The sequence below is a fragment of the Callorhinus ursinus genome, unplaced genomic scaffold (genome assembly GCF_003265705.2).
Source record: "Callorhinus ursinus isolate GAN/ISIS: 27379988/994484 unplaced genomic scaffold, GSC_fseal_2.0 scaffold3, whole genome shotgun sequence".
Classification (NCBI taxonomy): Eukaryota; Metazoa; Chordata; class Mammalia; order Carnivora; family Otariidae; genus Callorhinus; species Callorhinus ursinus.
Window position 1 is genome coordinate 61,027,616 of NW_027397065.1, and position 19,994 is coordinate 61,047,609.

Here is a 19,994-nt window from a genome sequence, read left to right on the forward strand (position 1 = left end):
AAGCAATAAGGCACTAATCTGTGTACAAATATGTGTTCTAAAGGCAGAGAGTCTGGATTCAAACCTTGGGCAAGTTGCTCAGCCTCTCTGATCCTCTTGCTTCCTTCCTTGCCATCTGAAGAGTAGAAATAATATTATCTAATTAATAGGGCTATTCTATTAAATAAATCCAGGTAAAGCAATTATCACCGTGCCTAGACTATAGTAAGCCTCATCCAATAAATGTGAGCTAGAATGCAAAAGATTAGGGGCGCCTGGCTGGCTCAGTCAGTAAAGCATGTGACTCTTGATATCAGGGCGTGAGTTCAAGCCCCACGTAGGGCATAGCACCTACTTTAAAAAAAGAAAAGAAAGAAACAACGCAAACAAGCATCAATAGTGGATTGGTTAAGTAAATAATGGTATACACATTAAATGGAACATTACGCACCTATAAAAAACTGAAGAGGTTCTCTACGTACTGATATGGAAAGATCTATAAAATACACTGTTAAGGAGAAAAAAGAAAAATACAGAGCAGTAGCTACTTTGGGGTTAAAAGGAATATATATTCATATTGGTTTATATTTGCATGAAGAAATGCTGGAAGAATACACAGGAAACTAATAGAAATTGTTATCTCGTGGGGCATACACATGAGAAGGCCACTAGGTAGAAAGATGGAAAGAGGATAGAAAAAGAGATGGGACTAAGGCCCTTTACCTTATCCTAGCTTATATTTTTAATACATTAATGAATGCATTACCTATTCAAAAAAAAAAGAAATCGAAAATTACTTAACTTTATTCTGTCAGCTGCCATTGTTTTATCTCATAGTACTGTAGAATAGCATCCTAAAGATTCTCTGTCTTTCCTTGGCTTGTTTGCTTATTCATTTGTCTGAAGGAGTTGGGGTAGATTGTGAGGATGCACACTGCAATAATAGAAACAAACATCTTAATGAAATGCCTCACGATTACCGGGGCCGAAAGATTGGTCTGGAGGCCAGGTAGATCTGGTGATTCATAGATCTTCACTTGAGTGCACCGTTGATATATTTTCTAAATTTTAGCATACAAATGTATGCTACTTCATTTCATAGTGAGCATATGAATAACAGACACTGGTCATATGTATTTCAGTACACGTGAAGGTGTAGTAAGGCACCCATACGCATCAAGAAATTCGTTTCACGTTCTTCTTGCTCCTTCTTCAGCTTCAGCTAGTGTGGGCCTGCTTCTCAGGAGAACGTTGTTTGCCAGGAAGGACATCGGACAAATCCTGTCTCAAATTTAAGTTTTACCACTTGCTGTCTGTGTTCTCCTCTTAACTCTCAATTTTCCTTCTTGTTTTTTTTTTAAGATTTTATTTTTATGTAATCTCTACACCCCATGTGGGGCTCGGACTCATGACCCTAAGATCAAGAGCCACATGCTCTTCCAATTGAGCCAGCCAGGTGCCCCTTAACCCTCAATTTTTTTCTTTCTTTTTTTTTTTAAAGATTTTATTTATTTGACAGAGTCACAGCGAGAGAGGGAACACAAGCAGGGGGAGTGGGAGAGGGAGAAGCAGACACCCTGCCGAGCAGGGAGAGCCACCCAGATGCCCCAACCTGCAGTTTTCTTAAAAGAAAAATAAAAGGATAACGAAATCTTTGTAGGGCTGATGAAATTCAAATTATGTAAAATGCACACTGAAGCATCTTGAGTACATATAGATCTCTACACCTTCCACACCCATGAATAAGTGAGTTTTTAAAATATATCCAGGGCGCCTGGGTGGCTCAGTTGGTTAAGCGACTGCCTTCAGCTCAGGCCATGATCCTGGAGTCCCGGGATCGAGTCCCACATGGGGCTCCCTGCTCAGCAGGGAGTCTGCTTCTCCCTCTGACCCTCTTCCCTCTTGTGCTCTCTATCTCTCATTCTCTCTCTCTCAAATAAATAAACAAAATCTTTAAAAAAATAAATAAAATAAAATATATAAATAAACAAATGTGAGCCAAAGAAAAATTTTAGCAAACCAGTTTATCCAGAGATGTTCCTCCAATGATACACAATTTGAGTGACTTCCTGAGAACAATCAACTTGCAATTAATCAGAAGGAAACTGATTAATAATTAATTATCAGGGAAATTACCAACTATGTGACATTAGATTCTTATGCGTCTGTGAAGATAGTCACCAGGACCAAGAGCTATTTTACTGATTGAAATTTACATGATCTAAAATGAGAATGTAAAATAAATAATTAATTAAATTTAGTGAGAATGTACAGGCTTATCAAAGTATCAAGATCCTTTTCTTTAGATTAAAATTGTATCAACTAGCATTGTGAGTGATGGTTCATACCAATGAGAAGGCCCAGCTGACAGTTGCATTATTATAACTTTGATTAAGCAAAAAGTGAAATCAATTTATGTTAACAAATGTTTTTATTGTCCAAAAAAAGACTTGAGGGGCGCCTGGGTGGCTCAGCCAGTTAAGCGTCTGCCTTTGGCTCAGGTCATGATCCCAGGGTCCTGGGATCGAGCCCCGCATCGGGCTCCCTGCTCAGCAGGAAGTCTGCTTCTCCCTCTCCCTCTGCCTGCCGCTCCCCCTGCTTGGCTCACGTGCTCACGCTCTCTCTCTGACAAATAAATAAAATCTTTAAAAAAAAAGTTTTCCAAAACCTGCGGCCAGGTGATGTAAAGACAGCACCTCTTTGGGAAAAAGAACATCCAACACTTAATGTGGAGTTAGTAAAGGTTAGTGCTTCTCTCATCAAGACTAAAATGGGGAAACCTCAAAATCGTCCAAAGGATGTCCACAGGAAGTAACCTCTCTCTTCCCACGGGAAACTGAGCAACACCCTTGAAGTGCATAAAACAGACCCATGTATATAGAAATCCTTGTTGATGTTTTATCTGAAGTGTGTCTGAAATTGCCACTTATTTCCCTATCCCTGCAGAACGGACCCTATGTATTTAGCCAGGGTAGGTGGAGGAACATGTATTCTAATGGGATGGGCAAATACATAAATAAATCAATGAAATACAAGGTGATAAGGCATCTCTGAATCATTCCTGAATTTCTCCTCCCTCTCACTGCCTCCCACACCCAATCAGTCATCAGTTCTGAAGAATATACTTCTGACTTATATACCCCTTCATTCATCCATACTGTCAGCATATAGCCACACCCTCCATATCATTTGCTCCCTTATTGACTGGTATATTTATTTATTGGGATATAATTCACACAACATAAAACTCATCCTTCTAAAGTGCATAACTTAGTGGTTTAAAAAATACTCACGTGTATGAGAAACCATCACCACTATCTAATTCCAGAATATTTCCATCATTCCCAAAAGAAATCCCATATCCATTAGCAGTCACTCCCCATTGCCCACAACCTCTAGCTCCTGGAAACCACTAATCTACTTTCTGGCTTTATAGATGTGTCTCTTCTGGACATTTCATATAAATAAAATCACATAATATGTGCATTTTTGTGTCTGACTTCTTACTTAGCATAATGTTTTCAAGGTTTATCTATTTTGTAGCCCATGTATCAGTACTTCATTCCTTTTATGGCTAAATAATATTCTATGGATGTACCAGAATATACAATAGTCTGTGGATATATATCAATAATATTTTGTATATATACCACTTCATTTTTTTTGAGAATATACAGACATACCTCAGAGATATTGTGGGTTCGGTTGCAGGCCGCTGCAATAGAGTAAACATCACAATAAAGTGAATCAAATAAGTTTTTTGGTTTCCCAGCACATATAAAAGTTAATTTACACTGTATTGTAGCCTATTAAATGTGCAACAGCATAAAGTCTAAAAACACAATGAGCATACCTTAATTTCAAAATACTTTATTACTAAAAATGCTAACCATCATCCGAGCTTTCAGCAATCTGTAATCACCGATCGCAGAACACCATAACAAATGTAATAATAATGAAAAAGTGTGACGGTAGCTATGGGTTTTTCATAAATGTTTTTTATAAAGTGGTTTTTCATAAATGTTGAGAAAGTTCCCTTCTACTCCTATTTTGTTAAGTGTTTATATCATGAAAGGGCATTGGATTTTGTCAAAAGCTTTTTCTACATCCTAAGATTATGTATGGGTTATGTCCTTTATTCTTTTAATATAGTGTATTACAATGATTAATGTTCATATGTTGAACCAATCTTGCATTCCTGGAATAAATCTCCATTTAGCCATGGTATGTAACCCTTTTTATGTGCTGCCAGATTTAGTTTGCTAGTTTTTCCTTGAGAAATTCTGTGGCTATAACAATAAGAGATATTAGTCCGTAGTTTTCCTGTGATGTCTTTCTCTAGTTTCTATATCGGGGTAATACGAGCCTCATAGAGTAAGTTGGAACATATTTTCCCCTCTACTATTTTTGGGAAGAATTTCTGAAGGACTGGAAGAACTCCATCTCTGTCCCCCACCCTCCTTTTTTTTAAGATTTTATTTATTTATTTGAGAGAGAGAGAGTGAGAGAGAGCATGAGAGGGGAGAGGGTCAGAGGGAGAAGCAGACTCCCCACTGAGCGGGGGGCCTGATGTGGGACTCGATCGCGGGACTCCAGGATCACGACCTGAGCTGAAGGCAGTTGCTTAACCAACTGAGCCACCCAGGCGCCCTGTCCCCCACCCTCCTATTAGTAAACATTTGTGTAAGTAACCATTTGTATTAGTTTTAGTGTATCTTTCTGGGGTTTCTTTTATGCAAATATAGGAAAATACAAATTTATGCTTTTATTTCCCCTCTTTATTACATATAATTTATATATTTAAACTGTGTGTGTGTGTGTGTATGTGTGAAGGGGGGGAAGAGAGAGAGATTGAATGTATGAGAAGAGAGGAAAAGATGAAGTCGTTACCACAAGCATTTCAGTGTAAGAATTCTTGCATTCTTTTGATTGAAGCTCCCCTAGTCAATTCTCCCCATCACATCGCATCATTGATCCCTAGCATGTGTGTGTATGTACGTGTATGTGTGTGTACTTATTTATTTATTTATTTATCAAAATCACAAACCTGGTTAAATCCAGTCCAATTCTCTTCCTGTACCCTCTGACTGGTCTTACTTTAAATTCATGACAACGAGCCTCAAGGGGTCCTTTAAGTGGTAATCACACTACTCTGCCTAGTCCATTCAGTTGCTCAGTATGACTATTTCACACTTCCCTTTTTAAACTTCTATGAACTTGAACTCCCGTCTCTAGTAATAACCTTGTTCTCCATTTCACTGAGAGAGCTTCCACATACTCCCAGGGAACAAATGTACTCTGTGTCCCCTCTGGTTACAATGTATTTGTTCTTTATACTCCTAACTCAGTAGCTGATATTCTACCTCACGTAGAATTAGAAGCTCTGAAGAGAAGGAAGGTAACTTTGGACTCACAGGGAGTCTTTTTGATCTCCAGATTCCCCAGAATGCCTGTCAGAGAAAATTGGTTTACAGTACTCAGTCTAGCCAGGAAAAGCGCCTCTGCCCCAACTTTCACCCCTGGAACTAAACTGGTGTCTTCTGAGGCACTGGGGTAAACATGAAAATTAGTGATTTTAAGTGACAGAAACAGAGCTCTCCCTCAGCCCCTAAGGGCTTGGAAGAATTGATCCGGGGCTTAACCATTCTTTGTCCTGCATGTCTGTCCCCTATGACATTCCTCTCAAACGCATCTTGTCAGGTTTGACATTCAATCTTTCTTCACTGGTTTCTATTTAATATTGATAATCAGGATGCTAGGGATAGGCAGTGGGTGTAACAGGGGAAGTTGGTGAGTATAACCTAGACTAAAAAGAATCCAAGACTTCTTACATGAGAACACTTGCAGATAACTACTTCATTTAATTTTTCCCTCATACCATACTTCTGATACCTACTGCCTCACACTCATTCTGAACCAACACCTTTTTTATTTCATTGATGAAACGGAATGCATTATAAGAGGACTTCCACACGCTCCCATTGTATATGGCCACCAGCATCTGTGCTCCAATACTCTGCCTTCCCCTCTGCTACTACAGGTGAACTCTCTGTGCTCCTAACTGAAGCCAATTCTTCCCCTTGTTGCCCAGATCCCATCCTGTCTACTCACAGTAAGAACCTAAGGAGCCAGCCTTCCTTATCCTTAAAAACTCTGCTTGGAAACAACCCTGCACTCAGTGAGACTGCATCCCCATTCCCTTTACAAGTAAGCATTGCGTGATGGAGTGATTATGTGACCCTCGTTCCAGCAGAGATATTTAAATGTTTCCCCAAACAAGTGCATTTCCGAGACCCAGTGACACTCTTCATTTGGGCTCATAGTGAGTGCTCAGGATATTTTGCAGAATAACATTCACAGATACAACCCCAGATCCCAGGGCTGCAACTCCAGCCAGAGTTTCTAACACTCTCAAGAAAAGCTTTGTCTAGTGTTTCATCAATAATTGATGAATGATCCTGATAAGGTATAAAAAGTATATTGATTAGGCCTATTTCAAGAAAGAAAGCATATTATACTTTCTAATCCAATATGTTGCTCACACCTTATGCTGGGGGAACTGGTTTTCACTCTCATAGCCACTAAGTATTCTGCTAAGTGATGTGCCCTTTTGGTTAAAAAAAAAAAAAAAAAAAGATAAAATTGACCCACTGTTCACCCTAAGTCCCTTCAGGAAGAATATAAAAAATATGATGCTGCCAATTACTAAAATTGGTTTCTGAAGCATTTTATATTCCATCTGAGAGCAGCCTTCAAAACATACAGAAAGAATGCCAGGAATGAATTACGCTCCCAGGTAATGAAAGGAGCTATTGAGCCTGATGCTTCTAGGATAGATTCAGTACAGCAAAGCAGTGTTTCTCCTGAGTTAGCTGCAACCCTAGCGCGTTGCAAAGACTTTTCCAGGTGCCCCAGCCTCTGTCTTCTGCCCTCTCTCTCTTTTTTATTTAAAGATTTATTTATTTATTTGAGAGAGCGAGAATGAGAGAGAGAGAGAGAGAGAGAGAGAGAGAGTGTACATGGGGGGGGAGGGTCAGAGGGAGAAGCAGGCTCCTCGCTGAGCAGGGAGCCTGATGCCAGACTCGATCCTGGGACTCCAGGATCATGACCTGAGCTGAAGGCGGTCGCCCAACCAATTGAGCCACCCAGGTGCCCCTTCTGCCCTCTCTTTTTGTCGCTTCTCTTTCAACGAAAAAATCCCCCATGCCGATTTTCACGCACTTACTCAGGGTACCCTTTCCAGATACCTTTATCCAAATATTTATCTGTCATGAAGCCTAAAATTTAACTTTAACAATTTATTCTTTGCTTCAAATAATCCTTCTCCAGGCTGGGCCACTAAAAAGTCCTACTTGAAAGGGAAAAGAAAAAAGAAAGGCAAGGAAAAACCTAAGAAAAAGATTAAGCAACACCTTAGTGTTTCCATCTCGGCGGTGGCAGGGCTGAGCCAGCCGATACCAAAACTCCCCGCTCTCAAAGCTCCCACTCTCGCCTCACCTCCCCCTCCAGCCCATTCTGCTGCCGTGACTCAGCAAGTCAGCTGCTTCTTGACGACAGCATCACCCTGCCATCTCCACGACTGCAGTGGCCCAGCAAGTGGGTGAAGCTGCTATGGTGGATGCCACGTGTAAGCCAACAGGTTGCTACTGACTCCTTGCGCAAAGGCACAGTGGATTATATATTCCGTCTTCCTGAAGGGCAAAGAGGTGTTCTCCTTCTGGAAGGCGACCCTGACAAGTGTCAACAGATATTTCTTGCTCTAGCCCTTCTCTTTGCCTTTCAGGGTAACTACAAGCAGGTGTTCTTAGGAAGAAGAAGCAAGCACACACAGCACCAGAGGGATTTTGCTGGTAATGCAACCTCTCATGGAGCAGCTACAGCTTTCACTCTCTTTCATCTACCCAGCAGATTTTCCCAGAGCCCATCCGGCAGCTGATGTTAGAAAATCGGCCAAGCAAGCAGAATTGAAAAGCCAAGGCGGTTTCCTACCCCTGCAATACTGTGAGCCAGTGGCTGGCTTTGCAGTGTGGGCACAAAGGAGCTGACATCACGTATCCTGGGCACTTTGAATGCTGGAGGAGGATTGCCAAACCCACAAGTGGAAGAGCCTTTCTCCAGGTGCATGATCCAACGTTCTCGAGGGCTGGATGGAGCCCCTTCCAGTGTTCTGAGACTCAACTTGAAAATGGGCTTGGGGGAGTCTTTCCATACAACACCAAGAAATTCTAGAACACAAGAAGGGTGTCCAAGGATTCAACTCAATTCTGACACTGTCTATCAGGAGATAGCGCCAGATTCCACAGGTTGAGGGCTCGGTCCTACAAGACTGCCCCCACCCCACCACTCTAGCTTCCAGTTGCAAACCCTGGCGGTTACCTGCGTTCTGACCAACCGACTAAAAATTGGAGGTTCCAATGGTCCCCCTCCAACCCAGGATGCCAACCTCAAGTCCAGGTGTTTCCCTATATTTATGACTGACTGGTTATAAGTGAGAGGTTCGTATGACCCCCTACTCAGGTTCAGTTAATTTGCCAGAGTGGCTCACAGAACTCAAAGAAACATCTTACTTACCAGATCACCAATTTATCGTAAAAGCATATATAACTCAGGAAGAGCCAGACAGAAGAGATACCCAGGACAAGGCATGAGGAAAGGATGCAGAGTTTCTGTGCCTTCTTCCAGCCCCTCAACATGTTCATCAACCCGGAAGCTCTCCAAACCTGGTGTTTTGGGGTTTTGTGTTTTTTTGTTTGTTTGTTTGTTTGTTTTAAGATTTTATTTATTTGTTTGACAGAGAGAGACACAGTGAGAGAGGGAACACAAGCAGGGGGAGTGGGAGAGGGAGAAGCAGGCTTCCCGCGGAGCAGGGAGCCCGATGCGGGGCTCGATCCCAGGACCCCGGGATCCTGACCTGAACCGAAGGCAGACACTTAAGGACTGAGCCACCCAGGCGTCCCTTTTTGGGGGATTTTATAAGGACTTCATTACATAGTCATGATTGATTACATTACTGGCCATTGATTCAACCTCTAGTCCCACTCTCCTCCCTAGAGGTCAGGGGGTGGGACTGAAAGTTCCAACCCTCTAATCACATGGTTGGTTCCCCTGGCAATCAGCCCTGACCCTTAGGTGCCATCTAAAAGTCATTGCATTGACATAACAAGACATACTTTTATGGCTTTCATCACAGGAAAATTCCAAGAGTTTTAGGATCTCCGTGCGAGAAACAGGAGGAAGACCAAATATAAATTTCTTATTATGGATCACACTATCACAGAGCCCTTGTTCTTGTCCTGTATAATAAATCGAAGAAAGTCATCTAGTTACAGTCTCACTAGAAATAGGAACCAAGGGATTCTTGTAGAATACTCACCATATTTACCCCATGAACCACGCCCCTTTGAGAAAATTCTGCTGTCTTTTACCCAAGTCAACTCATTTTTGTATGATGGAAGGGAAAACTTTAGGAAAAGGAACCAAGTGTGATCACACCCAACCACTGGCCCTAACGCTCCCACATTTTGGTTATTTAACGCTTAAGCAGTTAAGTGTCTGCTTTCAGCTCGGGACATGATCCCAGGGTCCTGGGATCGAGTCCCACATCAGGCTCCTTGCTCAGCAGGAAGCCTGCTTCTTCCTCTGCCTGCCACTCCCTACTTGTGCTTGCTCTCTCCCTCTCTCTCTACCTCTCTGACAAATAAATAAAATAAAATAAAAAAAGAACACGTTTTAGAAAAAACCTATTGAAAGGGAAAACCTGAGTTATGGGGGGAAAAAACTGCCTTCTTTACCATTTTGCCGATGATTGGCCCTGAATGAAATAATTCTTTCTGCTTGTCTCTCTTGCCTTGTCCAAATGAGAAAATATATATGAAAGTCTCCAATCAGGTACCTGGCATACTGCCAGAAATAAATCTTAGTTTTCTTTATTTGGGGAGGGGGGAGGAGGGAGGAGCAGAGGGAAAGAGAGAATATTAAGCAGGCTCCATGCTCAGCACAGAGCCTGACATGGGGCTCGATCTCACAAACCTGAGATCATTAACCTGAGATGAAATCAAGAGTCAGGCGCTTACTCAGCTGAGCCACCCAAGCACCTTCCCCTTGTTCTGTTCCATTAAACTTCATCTCCCCAGCCTACCTAGTATGCTATGGAACATATTAAAAACCATAAATAGGGCGCCTGGGTGGCTCAGATGGTTAAGCATCTGCCTTTGGCTCAGGTCGTGATCCCAGAGTCCTGGGATAGAGTTCCGCATCGTGCTCCTTGCTCAGCAGGGAGTCTGCTTCTCCCTCTACCTCTCCCCCTGCTTGTTCTCTCTCTGTCTCTCTCACAAATGAATAAATAAAATCTTAAAAAAAAACCATAAATAAGTTACAAAATAGCAACCTTTGGAACACTAACTAGAAATTATAAGAGTAACAAACTATACACAGAAGACTTGAAATAATTAATGTTATTCCACCTAATGTCAGTCAGTAACTGGATCCAAGAGTATTTTGGTCCCCTTATGTTCATTCTCCCCTTTATATGTGGTAATGGAACTCTGATGTTGAACTGGGCACATGATGATGCGAAGACTACATTTTATAAACTCCCTTGCAGTTAGGCGAGGACATGTTGCTAACCTCTGGCCAAGGAGATGCCAGTACCTAAGTGGTGTGTGCAGCTTCCTGGAAGAGACCCCAGTTTCACACCCAAATCACAATAAAACACCAAGCCAGCCTCTCTCCCTGTTCTCACACCATTCTCGGGCCAGCTGGGAAGCCTACCCAGGAGATATCTTATTCCCAGAAAATTCTTTATATATTTTATACCCTTTTGATGTGTGCATGGCATCATCAGTCTTGAGACCCAAACCAAACCTTGGGTGGAGTTGTATTTATCAAGGTATACAAACATTTAATGAAGTTTTCTAGGGATCTACTTTTTTCTGTTATCTACATGTTGAACAAGGAAGTTTCATAACCACTAAGACTTGAGAAGCATTACTCTAAAACATACAAATTATACAGAATGGCAGGGCACCTGGGTGGCTCAGATGATTAAGCATCTGCCTTCGGCTCAGGTCATGATCCCAGAGTCCTGGGATCGAGTCCCGCATCGGGCTTCCTGCTCAGCAGGGAGTCTGCTTCTCCTTCTCCCTCTGCCTCTCCCTTTGCTTGTTCTCTCTCTGTCTCTCTCACAAATGAATAAATAAAATCTTAAAAAAATTATACAGAATGGCAGACCAATAATAGGCCAACGATGTCAGAGTCAAAAAAAAAAAGAAGAACAAGAAAAACTTCCAGTTTCCCAATCTATTTACTAAATACTTGCTGAGCATTTGAGTCTGAGCTGTGACCTAGGCGTCAGGGTGTAGCAGTAAACAGAACAAACCAAACACCTGCCCTCAGGGGTCTTACGCTGCATACTAGTATGAAAACATTAGAATGCAACTGAGAATTTTCAGTGGAAGAGTTGTGGGGAAAGGATGCTTGTCAGTGTCATTCAGAAAAATATCTAGGCTTGTTTCCTTTTAGCATAATAATAACAACAACAAGAATTATGGTCAGGGGCGCCTGGGTGGCTCAGATGGTTAAGCGTCTGCCTTCCGCTCAGGTCATGATCCCAGGGTCTTGGAATCAAGTCCCGCATCGGGCTCCCTGCTCCTTGGGAGCCTGCTTCTCCCTCTGCCCCTCTCTCTCTCTCTCTCTCTCATGAATAAATAAGTAAAATCTAAAAAAAAAATCCATATGAAATCAAATTAAAAAAAAAAGAATTATGGTCAGTATTTTCTGAGTACTTAACGATGAGCCTGGCAGCGTGCTTATCACGTCTTACATGCGATGAAGCATTTCGGTAAAGACATTTGCACTGATTTTTTCCCTTTGACCCTTTTGGGTATAATAGAAAGAACACTGCATAGTAATTCAGAGTATTTAGACTCAATTCCTGATTTGACCCTTTGCTGACTGTGTGATCTTTGCAAGTCACTCAGCTTTCCTTACTCTCAATTTTATTAAATAAGAAGAAATATTAGCTTTACACTGTCTTTCCAGAGTCCTGGAGGGGTCAACTGACATCTCCAATGCTAAGCACTTAGAACAGCACTCAGCACATAGAAAAAACTCAATAAATATCAGTCATGATTACTCTAATTATTTAATATTTTATCATTAAATAATGAGTAAGTAAAAAGACATTGCACTATAAATTTAGCCTCATGGTACGGATTTCACAGAGTGCCAAAGTTTTCTTCCTGTTAATTTAAATTTTTCTTGAGTAGAAAGCACACAATATAACTTACACTCAAATCATTTTTATCTTATTTATAGTATCAGATTATGAAGCTAAGATTATACTTTGTTGCCTCATGTTCCATTCTTAAAAATCTGAGTGTATCATTCTTCTAGTGATAGAAATCTAAATGTAGATTCTACTACATAAATGTCTGCTGGTAAAAAAAAAATAGGAAAGAGTACTTATTTTGCATGGCATAGCATGCAAAACTGCATTTCCAGTTCTGGGCCAAAATATTTTTTAAAAACTTCTATTTTAAAAAAAAATCTTACAAGATCAGTTATTATTACCAGCATATTAAGAACTACAACATTACTTTCAACCAACTTCACAGAATTACATACAGGTGTAGTAACACATTTGCTTAAGTATTCTAGGTTTTTCTAGTCCTTTATAAACAATGTGAGATTGTACATTCTTCACATATATACATCTTCGCATACATCAATAAGAATATATGTAGGATTAATTCATAAAGTAAGTTTGCTGGGCCAAGAGCTACACGTGTTTTATTTTTATTTCTTATATATATAGTCAAATTGCCTTCCCAGAGGACTATAATAATTTATACTCCCACCAGCAATGAATAGCTTTTTTACCCACCACCTCTATTAACATTAATCTTAAAAACTATCGTTGGACAAGGTTGAAATCAATGGCCAAAAAGTGGCTGCTGAATTACTTGTAAATTTGTACTGCGTATGTTTGTCTCCATCCCCTATAAAGAAAAATAACTGACCTCTGAATACATATACCTTTAGTCTTCCTATTTGATAGGTATTAAGTTTTCAAAGAATTTTCCAATTAACTAAAGAAATAATTTTAATTATACACAGTTTTAGTATGTCAGCCCTAGATTAGAAAGAGCGGGACAGAACTGGTTTTAAATTGTATCGTTGTTGATGTGTTAGATTTCAAAAGATCCAGAAGATGGCAGCATAATGATGTTTTTCCTAAATTCTGGGAAGAAAATAGTCAGGAAAATCTGAAACTGTATGGGTTTTTCTTTTCAGCAATGAAAATATATGGATTGTTCCCATTTTTATTTTCTCTTTTCTTACAGTGCAAGATCACAAGATGCGAGGCACTAAGGAATGAGGACAGAACCCCTCACACATAGGAAAGAGAAACAGGGACTGGGTGGGAAGGGTGCCCACCAGGGAATTTAAGGACTCCCAATTCAAATTTCAGCCCTCTGGGCAAGTACCTTACTCTCTAAATCTACATTTTCTTGTAGGTAAAATCATCTAGCAATGCCCACCCCACAAAACCACTGTGAAGTCTAAATGAGATAAAATATATAAAAGTGGACAGCACACTGGGGCACTAAGAATGCAATCAGCATTCTGTTTCTAGTACGTTTAAAAATCTTTCTCCATGAGAGCTATCTACTGAAATATTTATGATTGAAATGACATGAATATCTTGGATTTGCTTTTAAAGACTTAAAAAAAAAAAGAAAAGAAAAATGTGAAGGTGTGAACGTCGGTAAAACAAGATTGGCCAATGATTGATCACTCTTGGAGCAGCTGTGATGGGGTGGTTGTACCACCCTGATTGTGGGTGTGATTTTAAATGGCCACGTACACGCACACACCTCGCTCCGGCTGAAAGGCAGAGAACAGGTCGGAGGCAGTCAATGGTGAGGGAGGAGAGGGCGGTTGGCCCAGCAGGAGGTGACGGTGGCTTAGGCTGGCCCAGTAACATTGGAGATGTTAGCCAAGTGCAGGGACTCGGAATACTAGGGAGACCAAGTTGACAAGACTCCTTGGTGACCTGGGACGGGTAAAGGGAGGGGAGGAAGCACCACCAGAAGTCCTGGCTTTTCAGCTTTATTATGGTGAATGAGGTCTGGGGTGAGGTGCAGCTTTGGGATGAGTTCTCTTTTGCCTAGTTTGGGATACCTATCAGGCAGGCACCATTTTAGAAAAGTCAAGTTGGCAACTGGGGGGAGTTTGTAGCACAGATCAGGGACTAGATAGAGGTCATGTGGATAACATTTACAGTCGGAGACTGAGTCATGTCACCCAAGGAGTGAAGACAGAGAAGGAACCTCAGGATAGATGTTTACAATGTTTTTCCTCATCAATGCCCCCATCTGGGTAACAGAATCGTCATAGGGCTGTTGGAGGGATTACATATGATTTTTGTGTAAAACACTGTGTGAGGGGCGCCTGGATGGCTCAGTCAGTTAAGGAACCGACTCTTGATTTTGGGTCAGGTCATGATCTCAGGGTGGAGAGAGTCATCGGGGAGTCTGCCTGAGATTCTCTCCCCTTCTCCCTCTGCCCCTTCCCCCTTCTCAAATAAATAAATAAATAAATAAATAAATCTTAAAAAAAAACACACACACACAATACTGTGTGACACATAGTGAGTGTTCAGTAGCCATTAGTCCTCTTTGCCCCCTTCATTTTTAGCAGACGACCTCTCCTCTTTCTTCCCAGAGGAAAGTAGAAAACAAAAGCCATCAGGAGGCAGCTGCTGTCCCTGCCCTCAAATCTGCTTGTAAGTCTACCATCCTTCCTTCCAGGGTCATAAGATGACAAATTCCCTTTCCTCTTCAAAGTTCATTTTTCCCAACAGACTGTCAGCTCTATCCCTCCCACCACTTCTGGAACAATCCCCTACCAATTATGACATTCTGTTTTATACTTTCTATTTTTTCCCCTTTATCGCTTTTTCCTCTCAGTCTATAAGCATGAATCAATGCCACCTTTAAAAAAAAAAAAGTCTTCTCTATTGCTTTTTGTGATTTTTCTGTAGAAAGTGCTTCTCTATTTTTATGGTGCATATGAAATATCAAGGGATCTTGTTAAAATGCAGATTAGGTCTCAGTAGGTAGAGAAAGAGTGCAGAGCTGAGATTCTGTTGAATGCTGATGCTCATGCCACTGGTCTACAGACTACACTTTGAGTAGCAAAGTCCTGGAACAGTGGTTCTCAACCATGGCTGTGTAGTGGAGCCACCTAGAGAATCTTAAGAATGCTGATATCTGGGTGCCATGTTTTTGACATGGGCTGTGGGCTTGGCAGCAGGCCCAAATCTCTCTCTAGATATTCTAATATGTAACCAATATTGAGAACTCCTGCTTCCCAGAGGGTAGAATTATGAGGAACTTCTAACAACATATATTTCCCCAGTGTTTGAAATTTTTTCCAAATATTATGTTACCTTGGATTTTTTTTTTTTTAGAAAACAGGGAGATGGATCAGAAGAAAAAGAGGAAAAGGAAGGATGGAAGAAGGGAGGGGGAGAGCGAGGGAGGAGGATGATAAAAAGAAAAGCCTTTGCCTGAGGCTCTGCCTGCTTGTGCACATGCTCTCTCTCTCTCTCTCCCTCTCCCTCTCTGTCAAATAAGTAGAGAGAGCACAAGCGCAGGGTGGGGGATAGGAGGGTGGACAAGGAAGGGGCAGAGGCAGAGGGAGAAGCAGACTCACCCCTGAGCACAGGGCCTGAGGCACTGCTCGATCCTAGGACCCCAAGATCAGGACCTGAGCTGAAGGCAGATACTTAACCGACTGAGCTACCCACCCAGGCGCCCCAAAAAAGCCTCTCTTGACCAAATAAGTGAAGCACTTTCCTTCTCAATCAAATTTCCTGAAGTGTCCACTTCGCTTCCTATTACCATCTTGACCGTGCTCAGCCTGGCTTCTGTGCCTTTATCTTCCCAAAACCGAACTGACGTGAGCACACAGTGCAAGGGCACCTGGCTCAGTTCTGAGCCTACGGATCTTTCGGAGGTATTTGACAGGGTTAGCCGGCGTTGTAAGAGATCCGAGGGACCTAAAGCAATATTCTGGCACTCACCATATTATGATTTTTTTCTTCTTTCTTATGGGCTACAAGAGAATAGCAGATTGTGAATGATTTTTTGTTATCTTGAAGCAAGGAAGAATGCTTAATGACAGAGCAACAGATGAAATACGCAGTGCATGCCAAGATCTTGTAAAAACAAACAAACAAACCCTCCACCTTCTAAATTTAAGTCCAGCCTAAAAGAGGTCATTAAAAAGACTCAAAGCATTTCTCCCTCTTTGAAGTTGACTCTCAGCATGATAGACAACATTCGCCGGGTCTGCTCTCTCACCGAAGGGTTGGGGGAGGAGGAGGTGTGTCCAAGAATGCACAGACATTTGGAAAAAAGAAGGAACATTTTTCATAAAGATCTTGTGCCAGTTCAAGTCCTTCACGAAGCATATGCTAAGATAGAATTCAAGTGCGAGAAACATCCGTGAAGCAAAAGGGAGAAGGTAGCAGGGGTGGGCAGGGAAGGGCCTCCCACTGTCGGGCAGGTCTGACACCCCGGGAGGCAAAGAGAAGCGGCAGCAGGACTGGGGTGGGGGGGGGCACGGTGGGGGTGTGAGCCTCAGAGCACCGTGCAGCTCAGAGAGGGTCTCTGCCAGGCCGGCACAGAGCCCAGCGCCGAGGCTGCCGGCTGGAGTCCCCCCACGTGGGGAGGCTCCCCGGCCCCAGCTCTAGTACCCCTGCCATGCTGAGTCACCGTCCGGGAGCAGCCCGCCCGACTGTGGTGTCGGGAATGCTGCAGTGAATTCTCAAGGCAGCACCGCGGCATCCGCGGTGAAGAGAACCGAGCAGCGCAAGCCGGGGCTGCCCAGGACTGAAACCGTAGGGGCAATTTAGTTTCAAATACGATTGGGGCCGAGTGAAGAGGCAGCATAACAACCCTTTGACAGGTCCTCTTAGTTTCTGGAACTTTCATCTCATTCCTTATCTTAAAAGCATCAAAAGTAAGTCTAGTCTCAAAGTAAGGAAATTGGCCCTGATTTGAGAAAATGCTCAGGACAGACTGTGTTGTCCTCTTGAAACACGCCCCACGCGGGGGCGTCCTCCACACCCTTCTTGGCTCTTCTCTATCCAGTCCTCTTTGCCCTCACTGATCTCCTGCCTGTCCCTTAAATGCAGCCCTTCCTCGACCTGCTCCTGGCATTCTGTCCCCACTACCCAGGTTCCTGTCGGGTCGGGATGATATTTGAAGGACTAATTAATATACTTATTTGTTAATAGTATTTATTCCTCTCTTACCTCATCCCTTAACCCAATCCAAACATGGGAAGTTGGGACAGACATTAAAGGCCCACAGTAGGGCGCCTGGGTGGCTCAGTTGGTTAAGCGACTGCCTTCAGCTCGGGTCATGATCCCGGAGTCCCGGAATCGAGTCCCGCATCGGGCTCCCTGCTTGACGGGGAGTCTGCTTCTCCCTCTGACCCTCTTCCCTCTCGTGCTCTCTATCTCTCATTCTCTCTCTCTCAAATAAATAAATAAATAAAAATTTAAAAAAAAAAAAAGGCCCACAGTATTCATATCTGTTTGGGTTGTATTGCTCCCCGCTCGGGTCCAGAAGTGGGAGTGGGGAATTTACCAAGGACTGGAGGTAGGCGGCAAGGGCCCATCTGGAGGACACACACATCTCAGTATCTTGATTTCTTCTCCTTTCTCTCTGCTTTTGCCAACCCAGAGAAGTTTATCTGGTCTGCGAGGCCTAGAGACATGAGAGTGTCCAATCAAGACCCAATTAGTGAAAGAATAGTATGATATAAACTGGTGACTTTGGGGAAGAAGAAGAAAGGGCTGAAGCTTGAGGGGGAAAAAAATCAAGTCTTAGCCATGGAGCGAAGAGAAAGAAGCACATTTTGAAAAATAAAAAGATGTGTTTTAAATTTAATCAGGTACAGGGGTGCCTGAGTGGCTCAGTCAGTTAAGTTTCTGCCTTCCGCTCAGGTCATGATCCCAGGGTCCTGGGATCGAGCCCCGCATCCGGCTCTTTGTTCAGTGGGGAGGCTGCTTCTGCCGCTCCCTACTTGTGCTCTCTTTCTCTGTCAAATAAATAAATAAAATCTTTTAAAAATAAATAAATAAATAAATTTAATCAGGTACAAAACTTGCAAACAAAATGGGAAATGTTAGCTATAGAAACCTATGGGTAGAACAGAACAGCCCTGATCTTAAATGGCTAAAACTTTTTACCTCATTATTGCTTCATTAAACCAGCTTTTTAGTGCCCAATTTTCCAGCAGGAGATGAATAATGAATTTAATAAAAATGATAATGAAGGGAAATTATCCCAGACTGAATTCCTGGTCCAGATGAAAATTTCTTTCTCTGAGCACCAGAAAACAGGTTTGTAGCCCAGGCCGTGTCTGGGTTTTCAGAATGAGGCCCTCGATCTTCTGCAACAATGGTAGTCCCTGTTAAGAGGCCATTCCTCAGACTTACCCAGACTTACTAGATCAATCTCTAAGGGGAACCCTAATAATATGCAATTTTAACAACCACCTCAGGTGATTTTTATGCATGCTCAGATTATACACTCACTGCTTCAGAATCTAAGGAAACTTGCCAAGAGGCTATGAAAAATGTTGACACCTTGCATTAGGGAACAGTCTATATTTCTATTATAGAATAATTATTTTACTTAAATAAAAAGTATATAAACTAAAATCTTCTCTTCACTGCAACATCATTCAAAATCTTCCCATCAATTCAGGTAATTATTACCCCTTCCCATCACTAAAATAATGTATCCTATAAATAACAAAAAATTATGATTAAGGTGGTAGGAATGAACATTTGATGTGTTTTAGGATTCCATCTGGTGACTTTATCTTCCTCTTCTGGGCCTCTCTCTGATATTCTTGATATTCTATGATATTTTGGCAAAATGCTGCTTCTCTCTTTCCTGGATGCATGGCCACTCAGCTGGTGACTACATTTCCCAACCTCATTTACAGCCGCATGTGGCCATATGACCAAGTTTGAGCCAATGGAGTGTGATTGAAAGATGTATACAATTTCCAAATCATCCCTAACTGAAGTCAGGCTGGTCTCTCTGGAATTTGGCTTTTCTCACATTCTGTAAATTGCATCAAGGAAATGAGAAAGTGGCTTCAATCGTGCAGAAAAAGACCATGTCCAAAGAGATGGAATAACAAAATGGAAGGAACTTAGTTCTTGATTAACCCTAATGAAAAGAGATGTCCCACCAGCTTAGACAGGCTGGATTGTTACATGAAGGAAAAATTAGCTCCCATATTATTTAAGCCACTAGATTTTTGCCTTCTCTTTGCTATAGCATCTTAGCCTTTACCCTAACAAACACTAAAAACTACCCTTAGCCAATTACCACTTAAAGCCACCCACTAAATCAGATTTCTGAATCCTTTAAGTCAGTGTCATATTTATCCTCCCTAACAGACACTATGTTTACATGGACCCTATAGAACACATAAGGGGACTATAAAAAAAATTCTAAGACATAAGCAAATGCAGAAGGTCACTATGCATGTAGGTAAAACCTAGATTTATGAGGCTAGTATAATTTATGAGGCAGCTTTCTCCCTATGGCCAGTCTTTGTATCCCATTGGAATATATTCCTTTCAAGCATCTCAACAAAGAGCACACTTTTTTCAATGTTTAAAAAAAGTATTTGGTTTCGGGACGCCTGGGTGGCTCAGTCATTGGGCGTCTGCCTTCAGCTCGGGTCATGATCCCAAGGTCCTGGGATCGAGTCCCACATCGGGCTCCTTGCTCAGTGAGGAGCCTGCTTCTCCCTCTCCCTCTACTGCTCCCCCTGCTTGTGCTCTCTCTCTCTCTCTCTCTCTGACAAATAAATAAATAAAAATCTTAAAAAACAAAAGTATTTGGTTTCTTGTACAAAATATAAATTGATTTAAGGTGTTTAAGAAAGGATTTTTGGGTGTTGAAAGAGGTAAG

At 42.0% G+C, this 19,994-nt stretch overlaps 1 long non-coding RNA gene across 1 annotated transcript; it reads right to left on the reverse strand.

Annotated features, from left to right (window-relative positions):
• Window positions 1-788: 788 nt before the first annotated feature.
• Window positions 789-18,090, reverse strand: LOC141372394 (uncharacterized). The gene is made up of 3 exons (XR_012377598.1): window positions 17,643-18,090; window positions 3,663-3,694; window positions 789-913 (listed from the first exon to the last, which is right to left on the reverse strand). It is a non-coding gene; the product is annotated as an uncharacterized lncRNA (long non-coding RNA).
• Between the last annotated feature and the right edge of the window lie 1,904 nt (window positions 18,091-19,994).